The sequence below is a fragment of the Cebidichthys violaceus genome, unplaced genomic scaffold (genome assembly GCF_023349555.1).
Source record: "Cebidichthys violaceus isolate CVI_PGR_0920_01 unplaced genomic scaffold, fCebVio1.0.p SCAF_26, whole genome shotgun sequence".
Lineage (NCBI taxonomy): Eukaryota > Metazoa > Chordata > Actinopteri > Perciformes > Stichaeidae > Cebidichthys > Cebidichthys violaceus.
This window is the reverse complement of record NW_027176439.1, coordinates 2037115-2044258: the sequence shown is the minus strand read 5'-3', so window position 1 is coordinate 2044258 and position 7144 is coordinate 2037115. Positions and strand designations below refer to the sequence as shown.

At 41.9% G+C, this 7144-nt stretch overlaps 1 long non-coding RNA gene across 1 annotated transcript; it reads left to right on the top strand.

Moving 5' to 3' along the window:
- The first annotated feature begins 1720 nt into the window (after nt 1-1720).
- LOC137879951 (uncharacterized) lies at nt 1721-2281 on the top strand. Its single transcript, XR_011103778.1, has 2 exons — nt 1721-1793; nt 2036-2281. It is a non-coding gene; the product is annotated as an uncharacterized lncRNA (long non-coding RNA).
- Nucleotides 2282-7144: the final 4863 nt, after the last annotated feature.

Sequence of the window (7144 nt, the reverse complement as noted above, 5' to 3'; positions counted from 1 at the left end):
TCAGACGGAGTGTCGGTCTGTCTGTCTCACTCAGACGGAGTGTATGTCTGTCTGCGTCACTCAGACGGAGTGTCTGTCCGTTTGTCTCACTCAGACGGAGTGTCTGTCCGTTTGTCTCACTCAGACGGAGTTTCTGTCTGTTTGTCTCACTCAGACGGTGTGTCGGCTGTTCTGTCGGTCTCACTGCCTCACTTAGGCAGAGTGTCGGTCGGTCTCACTGTCTCACTCAGGCGGAGTGTTTGTCTGTTTGTCTCACTCAGGCGGAGTGACGGTCTGGTTGTCTGTTTCACTCATGCGGACTGTCGGTCTGGTTGTCTGTCTCACCCAGACGGAGTGTCGGCCGGTCGGTCTCCATACCAACCTTGCAATTTGAAGTCAAAAAGATAACATCAGATCATTTGTCTCTTTATACAGTTGAGACGTTGGCCATTTTAACAGCACTGCAGTGGGTAGAGGAGGTTCGGATAAAAAAGGTAATTGTCTTTTCAGATTCCAGTTCAGCATTATCCTCATTAGAATCATTCACATCCCATAGCAGGCAGGATTTAATTAATAAAATATACGAAACACTGTTCCGACTTAAGAATATGGGTTTGTTTGTATCGTTTATGTGGGTACCAGCACACAGAGGGGTAAAAGAAAATGTAAGAGCAGATAAATTAGCAAAACAAGCTTTAGAAAGTCAGCACAAGATAGACATTTTATTCAGCAAAGCAGAAGTTGAGGAACTAAATCTAGAAGATGCATTAACCTTGGGGGCAGGAAATGTACTACAATACTTGAAAGAAACAGGATTGAGTAAAAGACTTTAGGTGACCGAAATGATAGAGCTCTTTTCTTTTTTTTCTTTTATTAGTTTTGTTTGTTTGTTTTTTGATTTTGTAAGGGGATAGATACTCTGGTCCACACTCCAATACATTGGAAAGATTGTGGAACACTGGGAAACAAGCCGGAGCACGGCCACCTGGATGGGTTTAAAGTAATGTTCCTCTATGTGTAATGTCTCTTTTACAGGCTTGCCAGCTAGCGGTGGTGACCACGCCGCGGGACGGCCACGCCCTGTGTCTCTTGGGGTCTGGCACAGCTGGCTCAATATGACGACAACCCAAATTCAGACGGGTCAAAGGAAGCCATAGCTGTCTGCACAGTGTGCTCACTGTCTCTGTCTACGGTAACAGTTATGATGGCCTTTTGGAAACGACCTGCTCGTCCACATTAAAGCCCCTTTTTCCTGTTTGCTCAGAACAGAGGTGGTGGCAGGACCGACCGGAGGCTGAAAATCAGAGAGCCGCCAAGCAGTCCATCGCCCAACCAGCAGGAGTGAAGGGGTCCTCTGAGACCAGCGTGGCCAAGAGAGGAGCTAAGCGGACAAATCCAGCCAGAACCCCTGCAGCCAGGTGAGTCGCGCGCTTGGCCGACGTGTTGCGCGGTTGTTTGTTCGCACTGGATGATTTCCTGTGTGATGCTTACTTTTCCTCTCGTCTATCCTGCTGCATATTTATGTCCGGCTTCATGTGGGTTAGCTTCACTGGAACGAGTTTGTTTTCCTCGTAGGAGCTGCAGGGAATTATTTGAATGAAGGAAACATTTTAAAGGTCTTGGAAAGTTTGAGTTTGGCAACGCTTAATTGTGTCAAAAAGAAGTATATTGTATACTGTATATATTCAGTCTGTTGTGTATCAAAACGTAGATTATGTGTCTTATGTGTTGTGTCCTGTAGGGGGAGAGCTGGAGCAGCAGCAGCAGTCAGGCCAGAGAGATCAGCCAAACCTTCCAACAAATGAAGCTCTAGCGTAAGTTCAGACAGGAAGACTATACTCATGCATGCCTAAGCCCATAGCTTATTTACCATACATCTGCCGTCACTCCTCATGCATGCATGCACACATTATTTCCTTGTTGTTATTGTTTGGGGCTGTCAATCATGATATCGGCTGTCTAGATCAGCTGGTCTCTAGCCAATAGCACAAGGACATCATTAGCATATCATCTTGCCGCTGTCTGTCTTTAAATACGATTGTCTCTCTACCTTCAGTACGTTCACGCTGCACCTCCCCATCTCCGCCCAGTCTTCGCAGATTCATCAGCTTCATCATCCTCATCAGCCACCATCACCACCAGTGTCTGGACTCCACGGAGAGGGATTTATATTGTTGCCGCTCGGGACGATCGCAACTGGATCACAAATCTCCTCGTCGTGTTCAAGCGTCAAAGAAGTTCTGCGTAACTCATGAACGCATCATCTGTCATAATAAATGTTAACTACTTGTTTTTAATTTTATATTCACTTGTCTCTCATGATTGAACTGCACAAAAGCCCAGCTCCCCACCAACAGGTCTAGACGGGACTGTTGAACCCGAAAAGGTTGAGACAAAAGCATTGAGAGTGACACACATGGATGGATGGAAACCTTTCTACCCCAAAGTCTTAGTTTTTCATGATTGAACAAATGGGATCTGAGATATATGTACATCACCAAATATTACATTCTCAATCGAAGAGATAAGAGTCACATTGCATCATCACATTTCGCTCTGGTTCTGGTTTCTTTAAACTTTTTTTTTTTAAAGAATATGTAAATATTAAACAGGTCAAGTATGCAATACAAAAATAGTGTCATTTTGAAACCTCACATATGAGGCATTAAATAACGTCAGCAGCAACTCTTTATTTGATTTTTTACACAATATAATAGTCTGACATACGACCCTAACGTGTGTGTGTGTGTGTGTGTATATAAACCTTTGACTGTAATATGTCGACAACATGAAAGAAGAATTCTGAACGAGACCAAAGCCTGAAGCAGCTGTGTAGACTCTATTGTGTTCCTAGATAAAGTAATCCTCTAGATAAAGTAATCCTCTAGATAAAGTAATCCTCTAGATAAAGTAATCCTCTTGACGTTACTTCCTGGTGTTATAAAGGAGCCGTTCATATTAGACACAGGACAATAAGAAAAATGTTTTCTCCAAAAGGCACATTTAATTTCTCAATAAAAAACATTTTAAAAGTGACAACTTGAACAAAACAGGAGAACATCGGCCAACAGTGCAACAAAAGACAAAGAAATGAAATCTTGATCTCTAAAGTCTTCTTCCAAAACTCATTTCTTCTTCCCAATAAAGGCTTTTTTAATAATATGGGGAATCGCTGTGTTACAGGAATATTTCTCTGCACTACAGGTTAACTCAGCATTCAAGAGACACAATAGAATAAGAACAAAGGATCTCAGAGTTCATTTAAGTAAAATGTTTTTTTTTTGGCGAAAATTGCAAAAAACCCATCTAGATGCCAAGAGCTGCAGAAGGACGTCGTTGTCTTCTGATAAAAGACGAGTGAGCCTCACAGAAGTGATTCACTTCCTGTTTGTGTCTCGTACAGATCCGGACCTCCTCGGTCTCGGTCTGCGTCTTCACGCCACGTTGAGTTTGGTGACGATGAGCACGCGGACCGTCTGGTCGAAGCCCGAGCACATCAGTTATGTGATTGGACACTGCAGCCGATCGGACTGACTGACTGGAGTTTCATACCAGAGTGAAGACGGATCACAGATTAAACTCAAGCTTTATATTTGATATGTTTTCTGATTCACCGTCTGGTTTAAATAGATGTTCATTGTAGTCTGAACAATTGACCACAAAGAACTTTCTTCATTTATTAGAAAGATTTGTCTTTTCATGATCTGATATTTCCCTCAATAACTTTTATTATGGAAACAATTAAAGTCAGAGAGCTTTTTACATCATTTATCATCATTTCATTCAGTCACGTGAGACTGATCATTCCTGAGGGTTTTATACCTTAAATTTAACCTGAAACATTGAGCCTAATACATTTATTCCAGTATTCAAGAGAAACCGTAATCATATTTTGGGTTAATTAATAATGACGTCACAATCTGAATTTCAAAACGTACAAACGCATTCTGCCGTACAAATCGATCCTGCACTCATGAACAGGTCACAGTATGTTAAAGATGTAACAGTATACAGAGAGAAAACACCAGTACAGTGATGATTACTGAGTGTCTTTATTAGTTATTAGTAGTATTAGTTACTATTATTAAGTACAGTGATCATGTGAACAGACACAAACTTCTCAAAAGTCTCTCCAGCTGTTAAAGCCAGATTGACAGCTCAGCTGTGATCAGCTGTGATCAATGGCCTCCGTCATCAGGAACAAACGTAGCTTCATGTGATGCAACTGAGGAAAGGACGGCTCATGTCTCTTAAAACCTCTTGGACCCTAGCCCTATTTTTAGGCCCTCGGCTCGAAAATAGCATACCCATGAGTGTAGCGTTGCAACGGTAATGGCTATTTTAATAATTTTTGTATTAAAATAACCCTAACACTTGTGAGATGTGTTGATGTGTGTAAATATCAGTATATATGTTACTGGTTAAGAGTAAATTAAGAAGGCACACAGCACAAATTGAAAATTCAAATTTTCGACTGAAAAAAAGAAGCAATTTCAGGATATTTCTTTTTAGAAATCATGTAGATACGAGCTTTCAAGCTCTCCCAGATCATAGAACTATATGTTTAGGGTCTCTATACAAATTTTTACTTTGATAAAGTGAAGCTTTATCTAGTACATCTTGATCTAGTACAGAGAGGTCAGATGAGGTCAACCAAAATGTAATCTTGTTCCAGCTGTACCATTGTAATTTTATATACTATATAATTATATATTTCACTTATTTTATCACTAATAGTGTTCAATATATCCATATACAGCAGTTTGGCATCATTTTGAGAGCCTGGATCCTCTCTGAGACTGTTCCTCTCTCCTCGCATGGTTTCCTCCATGCATCCCTGGTGGGAGGGACTAAGACGCAAGGAAAGGACGCAAGTGAAGGAAACGGGGATGCAATTAAGAGACTTGGGATGTACACCAAGTAGTTTTGGAAAACAACAATGCGCATGCTCAGAGCTCGTTGCCAGGTGACAACCATTTTTTAAATTTTTGTTTTCATTTAATTGGCAAATTGATCAAGTCATGAGGTCTCGAGGCCTGCCTTGTGTTCATTTCGAGAGAGGAGCTTGCAGAGACGACACCAGCTGAGGAGATTTCGTTATGAACCAAACTTCGTATTTTTTTTGTCAACACTGCTAATGCTAGCTAGCTAATTCGTTGGACTCATTTCAGCCGCGGTTTTCATCTGGTCTGCAGACGTTTGAAGCTAGCTGAGGACACAGAAGGAGAGCTACACACAGTAAGAGCTGATATAACTACTTCTTATTTGTGTTGTGCTGCTTTGTGTTGTGTGGCCGCCGTGTCATCTCTAAGCCGATATGTCTGTTGTGACCGTGGTGTTATGTAGAAACATGTCTTTTGCTAACTTTATTAGCCGAACATTAGCTTATTAATACTGAGACTGACTGGATTCCCACGCTAGGTAGCTACTGTTACTTTCCATTTGTGCCATGTTTTTATCTTGAACTAGCTAAAGCCTGCTTGTGTTGCTTGTGTCATTTCTGAGGCGATATGTTTGTTGTGACCGTGGTGTTATGTAGAAAAATGTCTTTTGCTAACTTTATTAGCCGAACATTAGCTTATTAATACTGAGACTGACTGGATTCCCACGCTAGGTACTGTTACTTTCCATTTGTGCCATGTTTTTATCTTGAACTAGCTAAAGCCTGCTTGTGTTGCTTGTGTCATCTCTGAGGCGATATGTTTGTTGTGACCGTGGTGTTATGTAGAAAAATGTCTTTATGCCAACTTCATTAGCCGAACATTAGCTGGCGACCTTCAGCCGAATGCGTCAATTTGCAACAGCTGCCGTAACTATGACAACAACACATGCATTGCTTAAATCATAACAGCCAGCAGTGAACCGCTGTTTGTGTGGCGTCTGTTCCGTCTCTTCCGTCTCTTCCTGTTTTTTTCACCTTCATTCCCCTGGGTCCTAAGTCCCTCCCGTGCAGTCTTTTATCACCCTCTATGTATCAATGTACATTTATAACAAATACCACACATATTACAAGGCACTCAGCGTTGAATATGTGTCTGAACAAAATACCAAAAACCCCCAAAAATAAATGATTAATTTAAATAATTTTTGTAGAGTTTTTAAAGTGTTTTTGTTTGGAATATGTATAATAAGCATATAATTCAGTTTTGCTACTGAAAATTTAACAAACATAAAAAAGAGAGAGAAAAAACATGACTGAGCATGACATGAACTGAGATGGACTGAACAAGAGACTGGAGTTATTGATGACTTCACTTCAACTGCACATGTTGTTGATTTGAACTTCATATTCATCATTTGGTCTACTCATGTGCTGATAAAGCTAAATTCAGTTGTTTAATTTCCATTTGTGTCATGGTCTTCATCTTAACAGACTGGTTGAACCAGCTATAGAGTGGTTGTGTAGTGCTGCTTGTGTTGTGCTGCTTGTGTTAACTGGCCGCTGTGCCACCTTATTGTTTATTTGTGTTGTGCAGTTTGTTCTTTTTTGGCCGCTGTGCCATCAAGGAGCCGATATTTTTGTTGTGACCCTGGTCCTGCAGCAGGAGTGAAACATTGTAGGCTTGAAATCCTCTTCACCTCATACATTGTGAAGTGCCGTGGACGTCCTCGCTACAGCCTGAACGCAGAAGGAGAGCTACGAACAGTAAGAGCAATTTATTTTAATATGCATTGTGCTTGTGTTGTGTTTTGTGGCCGCTGCGCCATCACAGAGCAGATAGGGTTGTTGTGACTGTGGTGTTATGTAGAAAAATGTCCTTTGCTAGTTTTATTAGCCGAATGTTAGTGTCTCTGTGACACTGTCGGAGTGTCGGTCTGGTTGTCTGTCTCACTCGGTCGGGGTGTCTGTCTCAGTCGGGGTGTCTGTCTGATTGTCTGTCTCAGTCGGGGTGTCTGTCTGGTTGTCTGTCTCAGGCGGAGTGTCTGTCTGGTTGTCTGTCTCAGTCGAATGTCTGTCTGGTTGTCTGTCTCAGTCGGAGTGTCTGTCTGATTGTCTCTCTCAGTCGGAGTGTCTGTCTGGTTGTCTGTCTCGGCGGAGTGTCTGTCTAGTTGTCTGTCTCAGTCGGGGTGTCGGTCTGGTTGTGTGTCTCAGTCGGAGTGTCTGTCTGGTTGTCTGTCTCAGTCGGGGTGTCGGTCTGGTTGTGTGTCTCAGTCGGAGTGTCTG